This window comes from Grampus griseus (assembly GCF_964374135.1).
Source record: "Grampus griseus genome assembly, chromosome: 1".
NCBI lineage: Eukaryota > Metazoa > Chordata > Mammalia > Artiodactyla > Delphinidae > Grampus > Grampus griseus.
The window spans coordinates 39,163,450-39,190,448 of NC_139017.1; the positions used below are offsets into that span (position 1 = coordinate 39,163,450).

Consider the following 26,999-nt stretch of genomic DNA (forward strand, 5'->3'; position numbering starts at 1 on the left):
CTTTTACAAACACGCCATTGTACTCACTTCTTATTCAGAGACGGGCTGCGCGCTCCGAGCTGCATGGGCAGGCATTTTCCCCGGCTTTGTTTTACAAGGTGGGGAGAGCGGGGCTGGACGCGGGAGGGAGGGTGGGGGGAGCGTGAGAAGAAACGGAATCGCGGGAAGGAGGGGACACCGGCGGGCCGGGCAGAGGGCGAGGCCGAGGCCAAGTTGGGCTGGGGCGCCGCCGCCCCCGCGCGCGCCTGCGGCCGGGCCCGGGTCACCAGGAGAGCGCCGGCCACCCGGGTCCCGCGCCGGCCAGCAGCCGCCGCCGCCGCCGCGCTCTCCGCCCCGGGCTCCGCGCTGGCCGGGCCCCTGCGCTGCGCGGCGCGGGGGTGGTGGGTGCAGCCCGAGCCGCAGTGCGCCCCGGCGTCTTTGTGCGCGAGCCTCGCTCAGCCCCTCTTCGCATGTCTTTGTGCGTCTCCCAGGCAGAGCCCTCCGTGCCCCGGGGGTGGAGGTGGGGTGGAGGTGGCACGGTCTCCGCGCGCCCGGCGCCCTCCAGCCCGCAGCTCGGCCGCCCCCCGCCGCTCTCCCTTCCAGGCTCGCTCCTCTCGCCCCTCGCTAGTTCCTTTCCCTCCTTTCGGAACTCCCTCCCCTTCGCACCCCTCCCACACCCCACCCCGTCTCACCGCCTGGGCTCTCCTCGCCGCACCTCCTGCGAGCCCAACCCTCGCCTGCGTCTCCCTCGCCTCTTCCAAACTACCCCTCAAGCCGCCTCCCCACCTGGGGGCATAGCCATTGGATTCACCTGCAGTCTCTCCTTTCGGCCCCTTCCACTAACCCTGCCCCCTCCCTAGATCCTCACTCACTTTATCGGGCACAATTGGCTCCAGCCCATCTCCTTCCAAGTCGGGTCGCGGGGGTGTGGGACCGAGCTTTGGGGAGCGGGTTCCTGGACCCCAGCACGTGGGCATCCTGCCCTCCCTCCGACCGCCCCCCCCCCCCCGCCCCAGGGTTGTACAGAGACGTACACCTGAAACCCTTGCAGTGGAGGCGGTAATGAGGATGCTGATTTCTTCCAGTCTGCGCTTGGATAAGGGTTATCAAGTCACCACCAACCACCACCCCATCTCCAAGGGTGCTCGACCTAGGCAGCTAGCTCTGATGGGCAGAGTGTTGCACGCATGGGGAAAGCACCGGCAGCCAGGGTGAAGACATTTAGGGAGGCAAAGGGAACGGACGAAAAATCCATTCGGTCCCAGGGCGAGACCCCTTTTGATGGGAAGAGAGGTTGCGAATGTGGTCGGTAAAGCAGCGGGGTGCGAGACCTCAGACCTCAGTCTGAACTCGGCGCTCCCCACACACCTCCGCATCAGGATCCCAGCTTGGCAGGTACCAGACTCCGCCCAGACTAGCAGACGGCCGCGTGGGGACAGCTGAACTCCTGGCGACCCCGGTGCGGGAACCGAACCCGCAGAGGAAGGAGAGAAAGCGCACAGAGAACGGGCTGCAGCTGTAATGAGCGAGTCTTCTCACCGCACACATGATATAGTGGAACTTCAGCTGGTTTGTAAACTCTTTTCTTCCTTCCCACTTTCGCAGCGGAATCCCCTGCTGACCTCCACCCTCCCACCTCTACCGCTGTGTGAGTTTATCTTCCAGAACTGCTGCTCGGTCAGACTGGAGTATTTCCCCACTTACCAGGAGAATTTCGTAGCGAAAGCTATAGACGTGAAGGAGGTAAGGTAGAACAGAAAGACTGTCGATTGTAAAAAGAACATTGTAAACCTTTCGCGAGGCTGTGGCCGTCTACGATTTGAAATGCCAAATTACTTTCTAAATTCCAGAATAGGTTCAGCCTGGCTGTCTCCTTCTTTCTCCTATTAAAAATGTCCTCCTTATTAGGAATTCCTTCCTGCTGGAATTGAAACATGTTTTTCTCGACTTCTGCTCTCAGTAATAGTATAATCGGATGTCCTTTCTCAAATGTGAATGCTGACTTAAAACCCTTTCAGACTCTCTGGGTCACAGGTAATATGCTTCCTGATCTGGCTTCTCTTTTTCATTCCTGGTCCTCCTGGCTACTGTCATCTTCCCTCACACACCTTCCACAGTCCTCTCCCCAACTTTAAATGACTAAGACACTGCATCAGTAGGGTTCTCCAGAGAAACAGAACAGATAAGATGTATTCGTGTGTATATAAATTTTATTTTAAGGAATTGACTCACACAACCACGGAGGCTGTAGAGTCCATCTGAAATCCCCAGGGTAGTTCTGGAAAATCCGGCAAGAGTTAATGCTTCAGTCTTGAATTTCTTTTCCGGGAAACCTCAGTGTTTGTTCGTAAGACCTTCAACTGATTATATGTGCCCTACCCACATCATCAAGGGTGATCTTTCCTTAAAGTCCGACTGTAGATGTTAACCACATCTACAAAATACCTCCACAGCAACACCTAGGTCAGCGTCTGATTAGATAATTGGGTGCTATAGCCCAGCCAAGTTGACACATCAAACTAACCATCACAGGTATTACCTTCCAGATCCCCCAGCAGTTAAAGTTTCTCGTAACTCCTAGTCAGGTGTTTCACTATTTGCTTCCCAGGACAACTTATGCTTCTATTTTTGCACTTGTCACATTGTGTTGTGCTTCTTTAAACTAGACTGTAAGCTCAGTTAGGGCATAAACCATGTCTTTCTGTTCCCCACAGTATCCACAGTAACCAGTGACTAGCGCTAAATACATGTTTGATAAATATCTGAATGAAAGTGAGATGGCAGACATCATTTATCTGGCCTCCTTCTAGATATTTGGAACTAGGCATCTTACATTTATAGGACATGAGATAAATCCACCACTTACAGAATCATTTTCTACCCGATCACAGGCTTTTTGTTCTCTGAGTAAAATGATCCCAAACACTTTGAGTATTCTTTTTTTTTTGCACTTTTCCCCTTTTGCTCGGTGATTCTCTTTTGTTCCATCTGGGTCTTTTGCAAATTTAGCCACACCTTGCTAAGCACTGGTCCTCTGTCCAACTGGCTAATACTTACTGAAGTGTGGGATTAACTCATAGTTTAAATATGCCTGTGTGGTGCATCCCTTCCTCATGGGATGTAAGACTCACCACCAATCCCAAATGCTGATTTGCCATTTTCCCTCCTTTTCTCTATCAAGTCATGTGCGGCAGTGGTCCTCCATGTTCTCCTTGCATTATTCTCACGTTAGGCACACATATATGTAGAGGGCTGAGAGTAGGGGGCCACGGATTTACTTTACAGGGACATTAAAATAAGATTTGAAAAAGAAACAAACAAAATTCCAAACTGTAGCATTAGCAGGAATCATTCCAACAAGCTAGCCTCAACCTCACAAATTATTCAAAAGAACCAAGAAACTAGTCCCCACACTGACTCTAGCCCTGCTTTCTACTGCAGCCGCTCACAGCCCCCTCAATTTAAAGACCCCTACCCCTTTAAGAGCCACCTTGCACTTACTCACTGTGTTTCAAGTAAGAGGGAAAAAAGGGGATAGACTAGTTTGTGTATTGTTGCAACTGGAGAAACAAGGAAATGGGATGGTTTATCCTGTTTAATTTTATGTCTGCATTTCTCATACATATAAATCCCACCAAACTGTCATAGAAAAACTAGATGGACTCTATTTCTTTCATGCTGCCAGACCCAGGCTACTCAACACCCATTAACTTTATTTTAATGGACAGGAAAACCTGAAATATGTAATAAAGAGATTTAGCGCCCCCAAATTCTATACTCCCCTCCTTCCAGTGCTTTCAGAGTTGCTGTTATGCTCCAACCAGCAGCAAGAACTCTACAGGACTTCACTTTCATGTTCAGTTTCTTTTTTGACCTTGGCCTACTCCTAGTTAAAACAAAAAGTAAACAAAAAAAGAGCATGCCACTGTCTTCCATAATTCCATTCACACCTAGAATTTTGGAGTTAAGGTGACTTCTGTGGGTATCCTAACTCTGCCATTTGTGAACAATGTTGAGTTTGAGGGAGTCCCTTTGTCTCCCTGACCACCAGTTTCGCCATCTGCAAAACAGGGATACTACACTGAACCCACAAGAGATTGTTGTAAGAATTAAACACATATGTGTTTAACGTTGTAGGTCCTCAAAAGAATTTCATTCTCTCTTGTGCTTGACCTAACCCAACGAACCAGGGGGCTCCCGGCCTAGCAAGACCACCAACAAATTCCAACTCTATAATAAATCTTGGCATTTATTTAATCTTCTGGATAACACAATTGCACAGGTCTAAGATGAGGAAGAATGAATCACTTTTGTCAAATATCTATTAAGTGCCTACCCAGTACCAAACAGGAGCTCTGTGGATATAGCAAGGTTGCTGCCTTCATTAAGCTTATGGTCTAGAGAGGGAAGGTGCTAAACAAACTTAAAATTCTAATCAATGCAATAAGTAGAAGGTACAGATTACAAGAGTATATAATGTCGGAGGGTCCGGCAGGCCTGTCAAAAGAAGTGACATTACAGTTGAGCCCTGAAGATGAGCGTGGGTGGAGAGGAAGAGGCATAATGTAAGGAAAGAGCTTCCTTGGGAGAAGGAAGAACGTGTGGCAGGAAGAAGCTTGGAGAATTTGGGGAGCTCAGAGAGTGAGGAGTGGTGATAGACAGTGATCAAGCTAGAAAGGCAGGCAGAGACCAGGTCATAAGGCCTTGGATTTTAGTTAATGGGACTTCGATGAATTTTCAGCAGAGCACTAACTTCATCAGATGACATTTAAAAGAAATCACTCTGGTTGCTACGTGGAGAACAGAAAGAAGGTGAACACAAATGAAAGCATGTTTAGATGCTATTGCTTTAGTCCAGGTGAGAGACTCATGGTGACTTGTATGGGAGTGGAAGAGAGGATATGAGAGGGGGCAGCAGTAGACCATCAGGCCTCTGTGATCCACCGGGTATGGGGAGTGAATGCTGAGGGAGAGGGTGGGCATTTTCCAAGAGGTTCTAGTTCATGTAAACTTAGAGAAGACAACAGCATAGGCAGTACTTCAGTGAAGTGCCTGCCTGATGTGGTCCCTCCAGGGACACTTACCTTCCCCCGTTATGGCTGTTACGGTTCTTGTGGGACTCATCCCTGATTGTCGGTGTCATGTGTGTCCTGGGTCTCAGCCAACACAGTCATGATTCCTCAGCCTTTCAATTGGTTCAAGCACGGGGCTGTGACCCACTCAGCCAACGGAACTTATGCCAGGGTTTCTGAGGAAAGAGACTTTCATGCTACATCACTGATCTTGAACCTGAAAGTCTTGGAGACTATTATGACAATAAGAGAAGAGAAGCTACCTGAGAATGGAGCCAGTACAGAGCAAATGGAACCAAAATGACCAGTTCTTTGTGACTACATTTTATCAATCACCTGTATCAAACTACACCGTAAGCCATACAAATTTTCTTTTTGTATAAGCCAAATTTGTCTTGAGATTTCTGATACTAGAAAGTCCTAATCAAAACATTACAAAGCAAGGAACTAGAGAAAGTGAGAAATGATTTACCTATATGGGGTCTCTGGGTTGACCTCCAATGATTCCTGCCACCTGGTATTCATGCCCTGTGTTATGAAACCCTCCAGCCCCCTTGAATGTGAGCTGCTAATGAACAGAATACATCGCAAGCAATGGGATGTCCCTTCCAAGGTTAGGCTTCCCTCTTGTGCGTACTCTCTCACTCTCTCTTGCATCTCTCATTCTGGTGGCAGCCAGCTGCCATGTCATAAGGCAGCCTTGAGGAGAGGCCCAGGTGGACCTGGAAGTGGATCACCTGAGGTCTTCTAACAGCCATGTAAGTGAGCTTGGAGGCTTCCTTCCCCATTCTAGCCATGAGATCACTAGAGTCCTAGATAACAGCTTGAGTGCGGCCTCCTGAGAGACCCTGAGCCAAAACCACCCAAGTCAGTTCCTTCCAAATTCTTGAGCCTCAAAAACTGTGAAATCACCTGGAGGAAAACACAGGCAGAACACTCTCTGACATAAATCATAGCAGTATTTTTTTGGACCCATCTCCTAGAGTAATGGAAATAAAAATAAACAAATGGTACCTAATTAAACTTAAAAGCTTTTGAATAACAAAGGAAACCATAAACAAAATGAAAAAACCACCTGCAGAATAGGAGAAAATATTTGCAAAACAATGCAACCAACAAGGGATTAATTTCCAAAATATACAGACAGCTCATACAACTCAATATCAGAAAAACAAACAACCCAATCAAAAACTGGGTGGAAGACCTAAATAGACATTTCTCCAGGGAAGACATACAGATGGCCAACACACACATGAAAAGATGCTCAACATCGTTAATTATTAGAGAAATGCAAATCAAAACTACAATGAGGGATCACCTCACTCTGGTCAGAATGGCCATCATCAAAAGTCTACAAATAATAAATGCTGGAGAGGGTGTGCAGAAAAGGGAACCCTCCTGCATTGTTCCCGGGAATATAGACTGGTGCAGCCACTGTGGAGAACAGTATGAAGGGTCCTTAAAAGACTAAAAATAGAGCTACCACATGATCCAGCAATACCATTCCTGGGCATATATCCGGAAAAGATGAAAACTCTAATTTGAAAAACTACATACACCCCAGTGTTCACTGCAGTAGCCAAGCTAGAGAAGCAACTTAAATGTCCATGAACAGATGAATGGATAGAGAAAATGTGGTGTATATATACACAATGGAATACTACTCAGCCATAAAAAAGTGTGAAATAACGCCATTTGCAGCAACATGGATGGACCTAGAGGTTTTCATACTAACTGAAGTAAGTCAGAGAAAGACAAATATCATACGATATCACTTATATATGGAATCTAAAAAAAGTGATACAAATGAATTTATTTATATAATAGAAATAGACTCACAGACATAGAAAGCAAATTTATGGTTACCAAAGGGGAAAGGTGAGGAGGAATAAATTAGGAGTTTGGGATTAACAGATACATACTACTATATGTAAAATGATAAACAACAAGGACCTACTCCATAGCACAGGGAACTATATTCAATATCTTGTAATAACCTGTAATAGAAAAGAATCTGAAAATAACTGAATCACTTTGCTGTATACCTGGAACTAATGCAACATTGTAAATCAACTGTACTTCAATTTAAAAAAATTAAAAAAAAACTGTGAGACCAAAAATGTTTCTTGTTTTCGGGTGCTAAGTTTTGGGGTAATTTGCTATGCAGCAATAGATAGTAATACAACCTCTAAGAGTTAAATTCCAAGTAAGCTTATAAAGTGTCAGTCAGACCTGAGTTATGCAAGTTACTTTAAGAAGGCAATTCCTCAAAGGCCAAAATGCATTCATTTTGAAGTATTCATAAACCTAAAATTAGAATATGTCAATCAGAAGGGAAGTTGGACATCATTAGAAGAATAGCAAAGGAAGCAAAGAGGTAGGTGTTAGAAGTGCCCATACAAGCACTGTCTCAAGCAGTAGGTCTCAAGCTTGAGTGTGCATCAGAATTGTGTGGCGTGCTTATAGGACACAGATTGTTGAGCCCAGTGCCAGAGTTTCTGAGGCATTATGTCTGGGGTGAGGCCTAAGAACTGGCATGAATAACAAGTTCCCAGGCGATGCTAATGCTACTAGTCCAGGGAGCACACTTTACGAATCCTGGAGGAAAAGCAGAATTTGGGTTCACTCTGCTCTGATAGCTCATAATCACAGAGGTGTTTTTTGCAGTGGTAAGAGATTGGGCTAGATGACAACTCAGGCCCTCTGCCACCGTGGTTGGCAATCACAGCAGGCACTGGTACATATCACCATTCACTCTCACTATTAAGCACCTTCTGTGTATCAGAAAGGCATTTTCCTAGCATTTGGGGATATACAGTAGCAAAGAAGACACACCAAATCTTTGCAATCATGGAGTTAAAATAAGGAAAGAATGACACTAGTAAAACCATGTACATGTCTATTTGTAAAACATCATTGAGTCATTGAGGAGGTTTCAGATTAAAGTACCTCACCCTGAAAAATTTTTTTAAATGTCATTTTTTTCATAAAACTTTGCAAAATCAATCAAAATCAAGAGGTTAATTTTGTGAAAATTAAAGTCACTCTAAAATATACAACACTCAGCAATATCTTTTTTAATGGCTTTATATATTTGCTTACTTTAAAGTAAACACATACACAAAAATATGAAGAAAGATAAGATTTTTACATGTAAATAAGAATCTCTTTTATAATGGTAATTCTTAGTCCCATGTGATTTCTTTTCAGTTTTAAAAATTTATGTAAGTCAAAACACCCAACTTTTGCATATAAACATCAGTTCTTTAATCAGTGTACACTTAAGTGTTAATTATTAAAGTAAGCTAATATTCATATATAATTTTGCTCAACAGGGAATAAGATTGACTAAGGATGCTGTAAAGTAAAGAAATCCTTATAAAATGGTACTCTGTTATAATAGATTAAATTCAGAAAACATTAGAATTTACATAGTTTACAAAGAGGAAATTCTACTCCAGATTTTCTTTCTCCTTTCAAAGTTGAGTATCATAAACTATCACTAGGAAATGAACATTTTGCTAATATATATCTAGACTAACAATGAATTCATTAGATAATTGTTTAAGTCTGCCAGTATTAGGCAAACAAATTATATCAAATGTGATGCTTTTTATTAAAATCAGGCATAAAATCCAGAGAGAACTAGAATTAAAATTTTTATTGATGGCTTTCATTACCTCCTGAATTCTCAGCACATCCAGTACTTTTTTTAAAACTTGTATTTGTTGTGAAGGTTTGCCAATCCAGCATTTTGCCTTCACCTGAGACTACAAATTCTGACACCAATGAAGAACAAATCAATTCAATTTCTCTTCTAAAATTAAGTCACAAGATATAAAGGCAATAAAAAAGCAAATGGAGAATGTGAGGATTTGGAATCTCCTAAAGATATTTGTTAATGTGTTCAATAACCAAAGACCTTAATTTCACCATTTATGTATAGAATCTAGCTTTCTCTCATACCTTTTTGTGTCTATGATTACATGAGCACATGCAAGCCTCGCTCAAGGCCATCTACTAAGTTTATGGAAGAATTGAGGTTAAAAACACATCCATCACCCAAGGCATGTTTGTTCTATAAGAAAGCACTAAAACAAAGAAGAAAGCAGCTTTTGGTAGAATTTTTTAAATTGTTAAGATGATTGTGTGATCTCTCCAAATTCTACAAAGTGATCAAGGCGAGAACACTACCACCACCACCACCCGTCCCTAGGACCTTCACCAGTGGCTTCAACTCCACTAATCTCTGATCCATTCTCCATACTGCAGCCAGATGAAGTTTTTAAAATAAAATCTGGTTAAACTGAAGCCCTGATTAAAAGCATACACGAACTTCCCACTGCCTTCACCATAGAGACTAATAGGCTAAGGGCATTCTCAGGGCCTCAAAAATCCTTGCCCTGTGAATAATAACAGTAACAGTAAGAAGAGGAATCATAACAACAGGTAACATCTAATGAGGCATTTGCACCAGCCCTTCGTTCAAGACCATTTCATTTACTACTTCGTTTACTCCTCATAATAACCATATGAGGTTATTATCCTCAGAGAAGTTAAAGTAACTTCCCCAAAGTAACATAGCTGGTAAATCAATACAACTACTATATAGGGCCCAGCTCACCAGCTTTTCTTTTCATTTCCGGTTTCTTGAGTATCCCCTACTCCTTCTTTCCTTAGAGCCTTAACACATACCAGTCCTTCTAGCCTAGACTGTGCCTGTTTCCCTCACTACTAGAAAATAACATACATATAAATAACATACATAACATACATACATAGAGAAACATAACATATTTCTCTAGACCTCAGCTAAAGCATACCTTCCTCAGAAAATGCTCCATCACCTCCTAACAAGATCAGCCCACCACCCCAACATATACACTCTCATAGCACTCTGTACTCCCCCTCATTTTCCTGGTCACAAGTGTTATTAAACTACTTCTTCAGATTATTATGTAGTCACTGCCTATATTAGTTTTCTAGGGCTGCCGTGACAATGTTCCAAACACTTGGGTGGCTAAGAACACCAGAAATTTTGATCTCAGTTCTTGAGGCTAGAAATCAGAAATCAAGGTGTCAGCAGGGCCATGCCCCCTCTGACAGAACTAGGGGAGAATCCTTCCTTGCTGCTTCTAGCTTCTGGTATTTGCCGGTGATCCTTGGCATTCCCCGGCTTGTGTATACATCACCAATCCCATGGCCATCTTCTCCTTGTATGTCTTCACATTGTTTTCCTTGTTTGTGTCTGTCTCTCTGTCCCAATTTCTCCTTTTTTTAAAGGACACCTGTCATACTAGATTAGGGCCCATCCTAATAACCTCATTTCAACTTAATTACCTCTGTAAAGACCCCTTTTCCCAATAATGTCACATTCTCAAGTACTGGGGTTAGGACTTCAATATACCTTTTGGTGGGGACACAATTCAACCCATAACATTGCCTATGAGACTAAAACAAGTTCCAAGAGAGAAGGGATCTTGTCATCTTATTCCTTAGCACAATATCTTACATATAATAGGCACAAAAATCAATACTGATTAAATGAATGAAAGCCCATTATTAAGAGGTATTATTGAAAGAATCCTGCAGTTAATTAGGGCTCAGAATCGCTATGCCTATAGCATCAGGCAGGAACATACATGCACAAAGTGGGTCTAGTGAACCAGTGAACTGGAGGAGATATTCTAGTCATCTTTAGTTGATTATTGCCATGAAAGAACATAGATCCAGTGTGTTAGACCTTCCAATTTTCCAAGAGAAGTCAGATATCCAAATTGTTTTAGAAGAAACCTTTCAATTTCAAAATGGGGGCCACTAAATCAATTTTCAAAAATAAACGGTGATAATGGCAAATAAAACATATCTGTAGGCTGCACATGGTCCTGAAGCTCTCTGATTTCAGCCTCTGGGTTCAGGTAACATTAGATGCCCTGTGAGGTCATATCTGCAATGAAATGCAATAATTCCATTTTCTAGGCTATGGTAAGTGTTGAAACACCTCACTTCAATTGTAGTCATGTGGGGCTGGCACTAGGGTAAGGCTAGTGAGGCACTCCCCTGGGGCACAAAATTTAAAGGGGCATCAAAAACACAGCTAAATAATATTTTAATACAGTAGTTTTTAAAATCAATGTGAAAAATTCATGATGAACAAAAAGTTCAAAATTTTAAATAAGGAGGATCCAACCCTGCACTGGCACAAGTTGGCCTCACTAGCCCCACCCTAGTCCTGGCTCTGCTGCCTTGTTTCACTGATACTTACCCTCCCTGCTAGATCACACATGGGAATTCTCTTCTGTTGCATAAGCTCCCCTTTCCTGGAGCTCCAGGTACTATGCTATATTACAGAAGAAGCAACCCCCCACTCACCCAAAATTCTGTGCCCAAACATGCATTACTGCACTGTACTGCACGTAAGATGAAGCAACTTACACTTCCTGTGGATTCTCAAGTTTATCTCCCTCCTTTGAAAGAATGTATCTTGAACGCTGTTGTTTCTTCTCCTCTGAGATGGTGTAACTCACTTCTGATGAAATTTCCTTAATTATACTTTTCTCTCAGGTTTCAGCTTAATACCTGTTTACTTCTGCCACATGGCTAGATGCTTCAGATGGGGATCTGGCTCTAGCCCTAAAACAGCTTGCTAGTGGAGTCCAACAGATGCAGGTTAGTTACCATGGAATGTTCTTATGTTGGTTCAGCTTTCAGCTTGCAAATCACATCTGAAATGTTTTAAAGCTAGACAATACAGAGAGCACCGTGACCTTTCCTAAGCAGCCACTCAAAATACAGACCTTCTCATCCATCATCACCACAAACCCCTCCATGAGATAATTAATGTGCACAATTGGGTAATAAATTAGGGCACAATGTTAATTCAGGGTTGTCACAATCTCTATAAAGCTTTTCTCAAACCTTGAGAGTCACATGTCAACATCACACCAGGACTAACACAGCCAATTATGCAAATATATTTATGAGCTGTCAAAGCATCCATTGGGAAAACAGTTGGAACCAGCATAGAAACTTCACTACTACATAATCCCTGTAACTATAATTTGAACGAGAACAAGATATGATGAAGTCCCAAGTTCCTGTGAAATCTGGGTCTTTAGATATTAGAAAATAAAAAATATAGTTAGACAATTAATTTAATTTGATCAGGACAGTTGTCTGATCATATACCCTGACTCTTCTCCTCTGTAAAACCTTCCCTGTTCTTTACCTCTGATAAATTTGATCACAATTGCCCATGGATCCTTATATAAATTCATAGCACCGCTTACTCTTGTGTATACATTTGTCTCTATGTCCTGCTTTCTCTACTAGACTAAAGGCTCTCTGAAGACAACTATCTCATCTGAATTCTTTTTGATTTCTTAGAACACACAGTAGGTATGCAAATGTTTTTTGGATCGGTATGAATAAAAGACCACCACCATCCCAACACACACAAAATCACCAGCTCTTATGACTTTCAAAGAAGGATTTCGTAACTGTGACATTTATCATCAAAAAGCATTTAATTCACATGAAGGTATTTTCAGTACATTGAAAGTCACTGTATTTCTTCCATGTCCTTTATTATCCCATATAATTCTATTATCACACAGATTCACATGAAGGTCAGCATAGTCACTGGCAAAGACTGTGAGCTGCCTAGTTTCAAATCCAGGCCCAGCCACTTATTAGCCGTGCCTTATTTCCTCATCTGTGAAATGGGGGTGAAAAGTAGTCATCCTCAACTTGTTAATGAGACCTAAAAGAGTTAATGCTTGAAAAGTATTTAGAAAAGTGCCCTAAATAGAGTAAGAACTCAGTAAACAATGATCGCTATTAACTGTGTTATTCCCAGTGATAGCACTAAATCATGGAGAGAGGGAAAGAAGATGGATCTGAGGTAAGAAGTGAAACAAAAAGGAAGAGGTCATTAATCTTCTGGGGCTTGGCCAGCAAACACCTGGAAGCTGGCTCTTAGGAACCAAATGAGCAATTGGGATTCAGGGAGGAAAAGACAGCTGCAAAAGATGGAGTCAAATTCCAGCACTTCTGTTCTAGAAAGAAGAGAACTCTGCAACTCAGGCAGCTTCTTCCCAGGCAGGAAGCCTTTCCCCTTCCACCTGATGGGAGAGAAGTCCGTACCAGGATGTGGCCAACAAAGGTGGATAAGTGAGATCCAGTTGGATTAGGAAGGGAATAGTAGGTGGGTTCACAAGGCTGTACTGGGAGCCCAGAAACAGACTTAAAGGTCTCTTCTCATCGTTATAGATGTGGTGTTGCCACTTTCTTTATCATGCACATACTCAGATCTCCCTTTGGCTATGGCCCCAACGTTTTGGACTGTTGCTATCTGAAACTAGCCCTTAAATTGTGTTGACTTTACTTTCTATCTCCTTAGCAACTATGATTGCTTTAAATGCTTCCAGGTTTGCTTGATTTTTTTTTCCCTTTCATTGTTATCAATGTTGTTTTCTGGACACAGATAAAACTCTTCTTTTCCACAAACAGGTTTTTGGTTCAGGTACAACTTTTGGAACCCCAAGTTGTTTGGTTGCTAAGGGGACCAATGTATGCAAATAACATATAAATACAATAAGGATCCTGGGAATGGAGTTTGCTGTTGAGCCAACAGGTGTCATGTGTATTTAATCCTGTGACTCAGATATTGTACCTGTTCCCTCTTTGCAAATTTATCAGGGATCTCTCTTATTTTTCTCACCCTGGTATCATGTTACGCTCATTTTAATTAAAATTGAGATGTCAAATATTTACTGTTCTATTTTTAACAATTTTTGATGAAAATCTGTCACCAAGCACAGCTATGAATAGAACAAACTCCTTTTTTCCTGTTTTTATATCTACCCCAACAGTAGAATGCTGTTTTGTGGTAGTTTTTCTCTGGATGAAAGTTGGGTAGAAAAAAACTTTATTGTTTTCCATTAATATTTTCTCAAGAAGGGGAACCAATAGTGCGCTGTTCAGATTCCAAAATGCCTTGCCAACCTTCCTGGTAATTAACTATAGTGTTTCCTTTGCCTGAAGTGATGGATGTCATTTGCACCATCTTCATATGTGGCATTACATTCTTCATATACTGTATCCACATATTTGGGGCAATATAGATTTTTAACTCCCCATGTCTTTCCTGCTACCCTTGACCCTGAATTCTGAGTTTAGGGTAAGTACTCTTTTACTATGCTCCTATAACATACAGTAGGCATTCAATAAAAATTGAACCACTGTTATTTTTTATATAGGGTTATACTTAAAGCTCTAGGGATTGGGTGGTAAAAATACAAAAACCTCTCTGTAGAGATTTATCTAGCTAGGAAAACAACATTTCCATGAAAAAAAAAAAAAGAATCATAAAGACAGACCTAGAAGGGAATACAAAGGAAACATCTGCTAAGGTACATAATAAATATTTACTTAAATATTGGCTTGGCCAAAAAGTTTGTTCAGGTTTTCCATTAGATGTTATGGAAAAACCTGAATGAACTTTTTGGCCAGCCCAATAAATTACATGGGAGCATATGCCAGTTATAGTTGAGGACCTCTCTTTGAGAATATTTTGTTAGCAATCCATTTGAAATATTAAATAGGAAAATAAGTTATTTTAAAATTCAATTTGTAATGATTTTTTTTTTGTCATTAACCTGGTCTAGATTTTCTCAATGTTCAGCTAGTAAAGTCATCTCAGAGTCAGTCATTCCATTTAGAAACCATTATGTATAACATGATTGTGATTACCACAAATTATTGTGGGTATTTATTACATCTCTCTTTCTCCCTTGCCAGTGAGTTCCTTAGGGTAGGGACTGAGTCATCCTCATGTCACCCTCCCTAATGCCTAAAAGATAGTAGATTCTCAATAAAGGCTTGTTAAAATGAACTCAAGTACTTCAGAACCTCAGGGACATTTTATTTATAAAAATTTTGCAAATTTTTAAGTATTAAATATTCTAAGAGAACCTAAAATAGCATAAACCTGGATTTTAAAAGTACTAACATTGTGCCATATATGCTTCCAATATATTTTTCTCCTTTTTTGAAGAAACATTACAACCACAGTCCCAATTCACCCCAGCCGACCCCGTTCCTTTCTTCTTTGTCCTTCCCTTAAAATAACTGCCTTCCTGGAGTTGGTGCTCATCCTTCTTGTGACTGTAAATGTATCCTTCTCATGTGCCTACGTAGCCATAAAAATATAAAGTATTTTAAAATTTACATAATTGGTATCATATTAAATGAATTCTTTTCAACTGGCTTTTTTTTTCATTTAAAACTTACATTGACAAGATTTATCCATGTTGAGATATGCAGAGCTTTTTCAAAATTATCCATTTTCCCTGATGAAATTTAGAGTAAAATTCTTTATCATTTAAAATCTAATATTTGCCTTAGGTTATAAAAATGAAAGAAAGTCTTATGAATATGAAGCAAAGAGTCTCTTTGATGTCTTTTCACTCTGTCCAACTACCTTGGCCAGCCCTCTCTACTGACTGCTTTATCAAAGCAAAAAATCCTGAGTTAAGAGCCAGGGATTAGAAATAATAAGCAAGGCATGAACTGTGCACACTGACCCAAAGATCCACTCCAAAAACTGCCCAGCAGTCACCAAATTCATACCCAGTTTAGAGCACTGGCAAGAAAAGGAGGTGGGGATTTCTCTTTTGAAATTTCAGAAGAGATATCTTTCTTTCCTTTCCTCTCAATTTTTCTTTCAAGGACATTTAACTTATTAATAGCCAGACATGGCTATTAACTCAGGACATGGGTTGCTAATGCAAGTTGTCCAAATTTTCCCATCAAATAAGGATGTATAGAGTTCGTGAAAACAAAGCAGTGGCTTAGAAGAAGAGACTTGCTAGTTAATTACATGCACTATTTCCTAAAAGCATTTTCTAGACAAAGTCCCTTTTATCATTTGGCTCCTGGGTACTTAATTCTCATTTAATATGAAACTGAAACATTGAGTCATAATTTACCTCTAGTCAATAACCAGATGACTACTGCTAAGGAAAGAACTTTAGTTTTGAGGTCCTAAATGTTCCTATAAATATATTTAATATATCTCAATTCATGAATTAGATACTTGAGTTCATTTCTCACTTTGCATTCTTTTTTTTCCCCTAAAAATCTAGCTATGACTAAGGACCAATAAAAAGTCTTTTGGAAAAAACTTAAAGGACACACTAAGTTTCTGTGTAACTTCTGGTTCATAGGTATGTGTACTTGAAGATACCCAAGTACAAAATCCAAACTTTGAAGACAGATAAAATAGATGGCAGCCCCTGGCTTTGTAAGAGGATTTATCTGAGCACCTCTTCAAATTAGAGTACCTCTAAAAATCCTGTTCTATTTTCAAAGTTCTGTTTACACAAAATTTTTAAAATACTTGCTTAAAGCATTAGATAAATCTCTAGGGGTAAGAATGCAAAGCCTTGATAATATAATGTCTAATCCCCCAATTTAAAACTTTAAATAAGTGGTATATTGCAATACCTGCAAATTTGTAATCCTTTATCACCTTTCATTTCCAAAGTTTCCCCACATCAAATAATAACCTAATCTGTTTGATAAAACACAGCTAATATTTAAACACTGAACCACAATACTGACAACCCACAAAACACAATAAATAAAGAGGGTATATGGGGGGAGGAGCAATAGCAGAAAGAGGAAGATAGAACTTTTCTATTTGAAATTGCAAAGGAATTTAAATATAAGTAATACAATTACCAGAGATGGACTTCAGCCTGAACTCTTGAATATTAAACAACCCTGCCCCCAATGAAGCTTGGCCTTGATGTATAAGAAAAGCAAAGTGGCCTCTGTTTTCCAGCTCCTGGAAGACCAGACTCAGCAGTAGTTTTTTGGGGTTTTTTTAACATCTTTATTGGAGTATAATTGCTTTACAATGGTGTGTTAGTTTCTGCTTTACAACAAAGTGAATCAGTTATACATATACATATGTTCCCATATCTCTTCCCTCTTGCATCTCCCTCCCTCCCACCCTCCCTATCCCACCCCTCTAGGTGGTCACAAAGCACCGAGCTGATCTCCCTGTTCAGCAGTAGTTTGGTTCTTCTTCCCTGACCCAAGTTCCAGTTGTACCTAGAGCAAGCCATGGCTTTCCCAGTTACCTGCATCCATTTATGGAGCAGCTCAGTATCTGAGCAGTGAGGTCCCTAGAAGATAGTGAGCAAGCCCAAGCCTGTTGGAATCACCCAGGGAAGCAAACACTGTTCTAGACATTGGATTCTGCAGCCTCATCACCAAGGTGATGCAGCCAAACGTACTGTGTCTAGGACTTGGGTAGTTTCTGAATTTTCTGAACTATGTGAAATCCAGTTATTTAATTTCTTTGTTTGGATCCATCCATATTAAATACATAAGCTTTTAAAAATGTAAATTTGACACTTTTTGTCTCATTTATCAGGGTAGTTCAGGTATTTCAGATAAATGTGGTATTTTAACTCTAATGATTCATGTAGAATCTCATTTCTCTAATTCTCTTTGCATGAGCACAAGTGAATCTACACAGCTTACTTACATTACCAAAAAAAATGCTTAATAACATGATAGATAGATAGATAGATAATAGATGATAGATAGATGATAGATAGATGATAGATAGATGATAGATAGATGATAGATAGATAGATGACAGATAGATAGATAGATAGATAGACAGATGATAGATGATAGATGATAGATAGATGATAGATAATGATAGATAGATGATAGATAGATAGATGATAGATAGAAAGACAGATAGATGATAGATAGATAGATAGATAGATAGATGATAGATAGATAGATAGATAACAATGATTTTTTCTTCTCAGTCATGTTACCCCCACATCATGTTACTTTTCCTACTTTAGAACTCTGCTCAAAGGGACTTATCCATAAAACCTCCCTAGATACATTCTATGGGGCTCCTGCCACTCTGGTTACATTTAAATTCTTACTTTTACAGATCCAACCAGCTGTTAATTTTGCTTTTCCTCTGAAAATATTGTGAAGGGAGGATTTTTCTAGTGGCTTTGTTTCTTTGTGTTCTTTCTCCATTTCCACATGGCACCCTATCCCCCAGGTTCCTGATGCATCCCAGGACCCTCAGTTATGATACTCCATTAGGGAAATGAAGGCTAGTATACCATTATATATGTTTCCTCTACTCTCTTCCCAATCAAAAGAGACATATTCTGCATGCCATTCTTTCAGAGGATCCGGATTAAGAGATGACTAGCTAACATGGTATTTTAATTGATGATGGGTAATTCTTTCAGGCAACACAGGTGCATCTAAAGGAAGTTTTCTACACAGAGCTTAATGGTAAAAATTTCGGTCATTATGGCAAGTTAGTAAAATAATTTCACCATCTGTAAAGATGATTTTTAGAGTCTTACAAATTTTAAAGTATATGGTGACAGTCATAGTTTATAGGATTGGTCCAAATGTTTACTAATTGTTCATGAAGAAAAGTCTCACTAATCCAACAAATTGGGAGGAAATACAAAACAAATTAAAGAAGAGCCAGTACTATTTTTCAGATAGTTTGAAGAAATGCTCCTTTCCCTTGCTTAGCTCTCAGAATGGTGACAGCAGGCTTAAGTCACTTCCCCAGGCCAAGAATTAGGTAATTCCTCTATGGAGAAATTGACACTCCCAAGAAGAAAGGTCTGTAGCTCACTGCCTGCCTGATCCCTAAAATAAGGCTCCCACTCAGAAACTCACCACTCCACAGGCACTCCCCACCACACACACATTGTTATCGTTCTCATAAATACAAATGGACCACCAGGGATCATCAAACATAAGAGGAAATCCTTTAACACAAAAAAGAGCAAAACAATTTAAAAATATATCAGGCAAACAGAGATAATCCAGAGACCAAAAGAAAATTTCAGAGAAACTGTAAGTATTATTCTGAGAGCTAAGAGAAGTAACTAGGTGAGGTAACAGATGTGATAATTAGCTTGATTGTGGTAATCATTTCCAATATACACATATAAAATCATGATATATAAATATATACAATTTTTAAATATATACAATTTTTAAATATATACAATTTTTATTCATCAATTATACCTCAATAAAATAAAATAAAGAAATAAACCTATCTTTTTAAGTGAAAATTCAATAAAATTAGTTATTCATCAAAAACGGTAACATTGCATCCACAAAATAACAGGAGGTTATAAAAAAGGAACATTCAGAGAACAAAAAGAAACTCTTGGAAATCAAAATCAAAATCAACTCTTGGAAAGCAGAAATTAAAAATTGCACAGAAGTTTGAGCAGATACATTTGAGGATATTCCCTGGAAAGTATAACAAAAAAACACAAAGAGGGCTTCCCTAGTGGCGCAGTGGTTGAGAGTCTGCCTGCCAACGCAGGGGACGCGGGTTCGTGCCCCGGTCCGGGAAGATCCCACATGCCGCGGAGCGGCTGGGCCCGTGAGCCATGGCCGCTGAGCCTGTGCATCCGGACCCTGTGCGTCCGGAGCCTGTGCTCCGCAACGGGAGAGGCCACAACAGTGAGAGGCCCGCGTACCGCAAAAAAAAAACAAAAAACAAAAAAAAACCCCACAAAGAATAGAAAAGAGGAAAGAAAATATAAGATAGAAGATCAGTTCAGGGGTTCTAGTGTTAAAATAATAGTAGTTCCAGAAAAAGAGACTAGATAAAATTTTAACAGAGAAAATTGTCAGGGAAATAATAGAAGAAAAATTTCCAGAACTGAAGATCAAAAGTCATCAAACTGAAATACCTCACAGAGTATATACAGCTCAATAAATGAAAAAAAAACTAAAAACTGCCAGAGCAATGGAGATAAAAAGAAGACCCATAACACTTCAAAAGAGAGAAAATAGGTCACTTACTACAAATCAGGATTTAGAGTAATTTTGGATGCATGAATATTAACACCAGAATTTGAAGACAATTTAGCAATAACTTCAAATTTCTAAGTAAATGATGTCCAAATCCTATGTGGTATAGAATACAGTTATTTTCAGACATGTAAATTCTCAAAATATTTACCTCCTGTGCTGACATAAAATTCAAAACATTTAAAATCAATCAGGACAGAAGACCAGCATCAGAATGCATGTCTATCACTAACATGTGGGGCATAATGTAAACTCTGCCCAGTTTCCATGAACTTTCTCAGCAACTGTGGGATAATATGCTCCAACAAAGCTAAGAAATAGAATAAGAAATTGGAAGACATGTGATACAGGATATAGAAGTGAGGCAAAAGCAAGTCATAGGAAGATGGTAAAGGGAAGCCCCAGGACTTCAAGAGATCAGACAACCTTAAAGAGCAAATGGTCTGATTCGGAGCGGATGTAAGCAAGGCTGGAGAGATGTCTGCAAGTAAAAAATGAACTTGAGAGATTTCCTCATGGGTGATGCAGTGAGAAAAGATTTATACTTCTGTCAGAGATTTGAGGAACAAAATAATGATAGGTACATGGGAAACAGCAAATTAAAAAATACGGCAATTATTAATCCCAGAGAAAAGACAAGTAGTGCTAGAAAGGAGATACGGTCACATTTCCCTACATAGGTCACAGTGAATGATACTTTTTAATCTGCATAATGTAAACATTGAGTACTGACAACCAGTAATTATGGTATAACACCCTGTGCCTGTTCTCTTCCTAACCCAACACATTTAGTCAACAAATCCCGCAAATTCTAATTTGTGAATAGTTTACGCCCTTTCTTCTCCATCCCACTGTTTATGCAGCCAAGTCTTACCTGGAGGCAGGTGACCCCAGCTGAGGGGTCAACCCAGGGTCCTGCCAGGGTCGAGTCTAGGTGCAGAAACTAAAACACTGGTGGGTGTGGGTGACTGAAAGCTCACTAAGCCAAAACAAAATCAAAATAAAACTGAGGGGAGTAATCAGGGCAAAGGAGAGAAATTAACCAAATAATTATGTTATTGAAGACAGTAATGAGAGCAAATTGGGCAAAAACAGACTCTGAAAAAAGTGCCTGTCACTTATTTGCTTTGTGACTGCCTTGTTCCTTTTTTTTTTTTTTTTTCTTTCTGTAAAATGGAGATAATGATAGTACTTTCCTCACAGGGCTGTTCTGAGAATTATATCATCTGTGACCTGTAAAGGTGTAGAATTGTCTGGCACACAGTAAGAACTCAATAGGTATGTTACTATCATTAGCATAGTTACTCTCTAAAGAGTCAGGAAAAGCATCTTTCAAGTGTGAGAGCATGCGTGGAGATATGGACGGGGAAGGGTGAAGCAAGATGGACCCGTTACCTCATCATTTTGCACCTGGATCCCTGCTGTAGGCTGTGAGTTGGTGTCCTTGCCTCCACCGTATCTCTTTCTAATCTTTTCTCCCTGCTGTGGTCAGAATCCAACCCTCCTGAAAACCTTCCAGTGGCTTCCCACAGCTTCCCACAGCCTTCAGAATAAAATTCCAGCAACTGGCAAGATATAGAGGCTCTTCAATTGCATGTTTCTTCAGGTTCATGTTCTATCTTGCTGCCACATGTTATGAGTCTAGTTCCCAGCCTTTTACTTCCGTGTTCCCCCAAACAGGGCAAGCTCTCCAACTGCCATCTCTTTGCACAAGATCTTGCTCCTTGACCCAAGTCCATCTGGCTAACTTCCACTCATCCTTCAGAACTCCTTCCAAGACTGAGCACTACCTTCTCTCTCTTTCCTTCTCTCAGAGGAACCTCTCTGAACTCCTTCCAGCACCAAGTTCATCCTTTTATAATTCTTATTTCACTGTATTACACTCATTGGTTTTCTGGCATGTTCATTCTCCTTTGAAATCAGGGTCTATATCTTTCACTTCCTAGATCCCAAAGTTTTGGACCATGTCCCAACATATAGCAGATGTTTTAATAAATGTTTGAAGAGTGCATAAATGAGTTTGGGATCAGCAAAATTTACTCCTAAAAATACTAAAAGATTTTCAAAATAGGCCTTTGGTTTAAACAAGCTTTCTGTGATCTTATTTGCACAAATACCCAACTAGCTATCACTTAATAGTGCTGAATCAAACTTCCGCCCATCCCACATCTAAGGATCATGAGTACTGGCTTAAAGATTTTATTTTGTATTTCAGGCTTAGGGTTCTTGTAGACTCTGTTTGTCCTCCCTTCCTTCTTAGAGTTGGCCTTTTTGAAGCTTGATACCATATTTATTTTCCCACTGTGTTCCACCTACAGGTAAATACCAGATGTTGTAGAATTGCTAAGGTACTAGCCACACAATTCAGTGAGTTTGGCTCATGAGCTGATCACGTGTCTTGTTTATAACTCAAAGGGTTTAAACTGATCTGAAGTGGTACTTAAAAAAAAAAGGTTGTAGCTTTTAAAAGCAATAAGAGTATCTTTGTTTATTGCACAGGACTCATCTCTCCTCTTTAAAGTCCACACTCTTAATCTGTGTCTTTGGTTTCTGGCATAATGCTTTGATTCCCTGAGAGAAATTTCTAGCCTTTAGAACAGGCTTAGACAATTAACTCTGTCAGAGACCCGTGTAGTACTTAATGAAAGCCACGTATTGGCTAGCGCAGAAAGGAAGAATGTTACCATTAAAATCATAATACCCTGCTGAAGATTGTTAGCATCTATTATTATACTGTAAAATTACTTTAAACTGCCTTATAATTTATAGATAATTTTTTAGAGTTTAAAATCAGTGTTTACAAAGTGAATCAGCTATACGTATTCTAAAACACAATGTAAAGCAATTATACTCCAATAAAGATGTTAAAAAAAAAAATCAGGGTTTACTTAAAGCTTCTATAACTTTAAGATTACTTTCTTCTAAAAATAAAACAAACACTAATAAATCCTTCTTTATCCCAACTATCCCTTGACTATTTCCTAAATAACATGACCCCAAAGAAACAGGCTGAGCCACTGTTAGTTAATTACTTAAAACTAATTACAAGGACAACGATTTTTTATTAGAGAAAGATAGTACTTTTGGAATATTTTTAAAGAAATCCACTTCCCTTTTAAATCCACTCAGTTATCCAAACTAACTCTTAAAATATTTTTTTGAAGGCCTCAAGATTTAACGCCAGTGAATTCATTAACTTTTAATCCACAGACCATTTGCATATTTGACAGACTATCATAAATTTTTTTAAGCTGCATGAATGGTTTTCAAATCACAAAAATCCCACATCAATAATACAATTAAAAAACTTGTTCTTTGGAGGTTTTTTCTTTTAAAAGGGACATTGAAACTTAATTTGAAAAATAAACTATATAAATACTCGAGAGACTCATTTAAAACTAATTTCAAAATTGAAAGTATGTCAAATCTCATTCATTTTACATGGATGCTTAAAGCAGATGCTTCAAAACATTTTGAGAATATGCAAAGGCCATATTGTTTGAAGGTGATAACAGATGAATCCATTAATAGTAAACTTTCACTCTCATACAAGCTAGTTAACATGTTACCACATCTTCAATGACTGGGTGATATACACAAAGTTTTATGTATAAACATAATTATTTCTAACAGAAGAAATAAGTTTATTGCCCATCATTAGAGCTGTGGTGTAATAAATCATAATATATATGCATTGTTAAATATTACATACAAATTAAAAACTGTTTTTGAATATATTTTAATGGTATGGTAAAATGTTCTCAATCTGATTAATGAATACTTAAAGGGCTTAGAAACTGAGCATGGTACATAGCATGATATACAAATCAGCTACTATAATATCAATGTTTTAAAAGATGGTAAATCAGAATATACAACATGCTACCGATTTTGTACTAGATCTATTTCTATTAATATACAGTTGTGTGATCCAAATTTTCCTAATATTCATGTCTTCTGTAATCAGAAAACTTATTTAGAATTAAAAAAATTTATATCTACAAATATATCACCTTCTAGTTGCACAATCATATATTCTTAAACTTAATATTTAGCGTAAATAGCTAAATGTCTCTCTAAATTTATTCCTTCATATTTTTATATCCACACAAAAGTGATAAACTTAAGAAATCAGATTCTGTGTTAATATTATTAGTCTCAGATTGATCAGGTAATTTGTATTCAGTAAACATCTAAGGCAGAATGAAGAATGAGTTTCCATTCAACATGGTAGAATGGGTTACAAAAGCAACTTACATGCCACTTATGTAGAGAAAATGTACATTCATAATTTTGTCTAAAACTGCTCTAATCTTCCTCAAATTCCTTACCCGCTATATGGCATGAGAAAAAAGAAGGAAGGAAAGAGGGAAGGAAGGAAGAAAGGAAGGAAGGGAGGGAGGGAGACAGGGAGGGAGGGAGACAGGGAGGAATGAATTGAGTTCAAGTCAGTTTAAAAGTCCATCTGAACCAATAATTTATACAAAACACCTAGATATTACTGGTCCTTTGGGAATATTTGCTCTGTCCTTCAGACACTTATCTTCTCCTTGCTTCTTTCATAGATGGTGTCTAGGGCACAGGAAAATGTTTACCTCATCTCTTGGTTTGGGAAGGAAGGAGGCCATGGAAGAGGGCAGGCTCCTCCTTTGTTGTGAATTAGTTGATCCCCTGAAGTATCATTAGGCTGGTCTCTACCAGAGCATTCTGCTGGTATCAACTCTTGACTCCTCTGGTCAATACACCTAGAGTCTCTATTCTTTCTGTCAGTTGGGGCCCAGGCCCTCCCTGCTTATTCAGCCCCACCTCAGCTCTGGCTGGCTGGCACTGCAGACCCTCTGAGTCTTGGCCAAGTCTCCAGGCCCCAGGCTGGGTCCGCCGGCTCTCACCTCAAAACCCATGCTTCAGGGAAACTGAAGCCAGGCTGTACCCTGCAATCTATATAAATATCTAGACTACAGAGTCCCAAGGCATACTGACCACACTGATTTGTCCTGTCAACTGTGTTGGGCCCTAAGCCCACCTCTCCGTGTTGCCTCAGCACCTCCGTGCATGAGGGTCTTCCTATCACAGAAGGGGAGCAGGCCCAGAGAATGTCTGCCGTGGGTGTTCCCTAGGCTTCTGCAACACACACCCCTACAAGCCCCATGGTTCAGACCAAAAGGGTGCATTTCTGACTTTCTACCTCCCATATCTTCTATTTTTCTTCCCCTTCTCTAGGGCTAGATTAGATGGATTTTTCTTTTACTTCATCTTTTGTCTATCACAGATTACCTGTATATAAAATTCTGTGATCTAGTTTGGCCAGGCTTGGCATTTTGGACTGTTAAATGGGAGCTGTAGACATTTAGAGAATCCTTTTTCTTCCAACAGCCTCTGGCTTTTAAAGCCACTTATTTGCTGCAAGACTCTGTTTTGAAAGTCATAAAATAAATGATATTGTTTTTCTTTCCTTAATAACCTTAATCCTCACTTCACCCCAAGGCAGGTAGATGCCTTGAGTTTTTTGTACATTGCAAGTAAAACCAAATCATATTAATTTTTTTCGAAGTAGTATTTATTATTTTTATCACTACTGACTTAGCAAATTTTACTCATTATTAACTTATCAAGTTAGAAGAGGCATGGAAAAGCTTTCTGAATTAACAGCTTGATTGGAATGCTGATTACCTGTAAAGAGTTTCAAATACTGGCAAGGATTCTGTATTCAGAGGCTGAATCATTAATTTAACAGATTACGTATTGAGTTCCTATCATATACTAGACATAACTCTTGGCACCAGGAGAGATTTTGTAAACAAGACAGGCATGGCCTCTGTACTCTTGGAGCTGAAATTCTTGAGACAAGGAGACATGCATATATAAATACATGATACATACATACACACACACAAATCAGAAAAACAGAAGTGAGAAGGGCCTATGTGAAGAAATAAAGTAGTGTACTGTGACCCAAGAGACTGGGTGACTTTTATGTGGAGTGGCAATCGAGAAAGCTGCTCAGAGAGTGACTTTTAAGCAAAAATCAGAATGACAAGAAGGAGTCTGGCAAATGAAGATAAGAAAGAAAAGACAGAGCCATTTGAAAGGCCCAAAGGGGAAAAAATCACAGCTTGGCAAGTTCAAGAAACAGGGAGAAAAACATCTTCAGTGTGGCTTGAGGGTAAATGGCAAGGAGAAAAATAGAATGAAAATTGGAATGGTCAATGGAGGCGATTATGTAGGGTCTTGTAAACAAGGAGAAAGGATTGGGATTTTATACATGCACAAAGGGAGGCCATCAGATGGTTTTAATGGGGAGAATGATTTTATCTTTGGAGAAAGATTGAGGGAGGCAAAAGCGGAAGCAAAGCTTATTTTAGAAAACCTGGTGATTGCCAAAGGTGGCTCGGGCTACTGAGAAATAGTAGTATAAATACTACTATAGTATTACTAAAGTATAGCATTACTAAAGTACTACTAAAGAAGTAGTCTTTATACTACTATACTTGGGCTAGTAGTATAAAGAAAGTGGATGAATTTAATACAAGTTTTGGAGGTAAAATTAACAGGACTTATTCATGAATGAGAGAAAGAGGAATCAAGAATAATTTCTTTGCTTTTGGCATTTTCTGAAAAGATATATAGAGTGAGCATATATCCATTCCCAATCTGCTTAACTAATGGTCCGGAATTCTGTCTTTAGTTCAGTTAAGTAAGATGCAATTCTGTCCCTCCTAGAAGGGAAAGAAGGTGGTAAATATCACAGACATGAGGAATGAGTACCTCTGGCAGCCTGTGAATAGGTAAATGACAAGTATCTATCTGGTGGAGGGGCAAGGAGGCCATCATGGAGAAGAGAGAGAGATGCTATTCCTTGAAGAGGGTTGGAGCAAGCTTCAACGGAGTCCACCTGGCATCTGAAAAATCAATCTCTTTCATGTTCGCTTTTTCCCTTTTTACTCCCCACATTCTACTTTCCTATTCCCCAGGCTGCTTCTCCGTCTCTTTATTTTTCTTACATTTCTCACATATTTTTCTTATATTCTTCTTATAAACTTT

General features: G+C 39.6%; 1 protein-coding gene across 1 annotated transcript in view; it reads right to left on the minus strand.

The window, feature by feature from the left end:
- Positions 1–26,999, minus strand: part of KCNK2 (potassium two pore domain channel subfamily K member 2) — a gene marked incomplete at both ends in the record, with an annotated part of 226,035 nt that overhangs the window by 155,642 nt on the left and 43,394 nt on the right. The gene's annotated exons all lie outside the window — the stretch shown is intronic.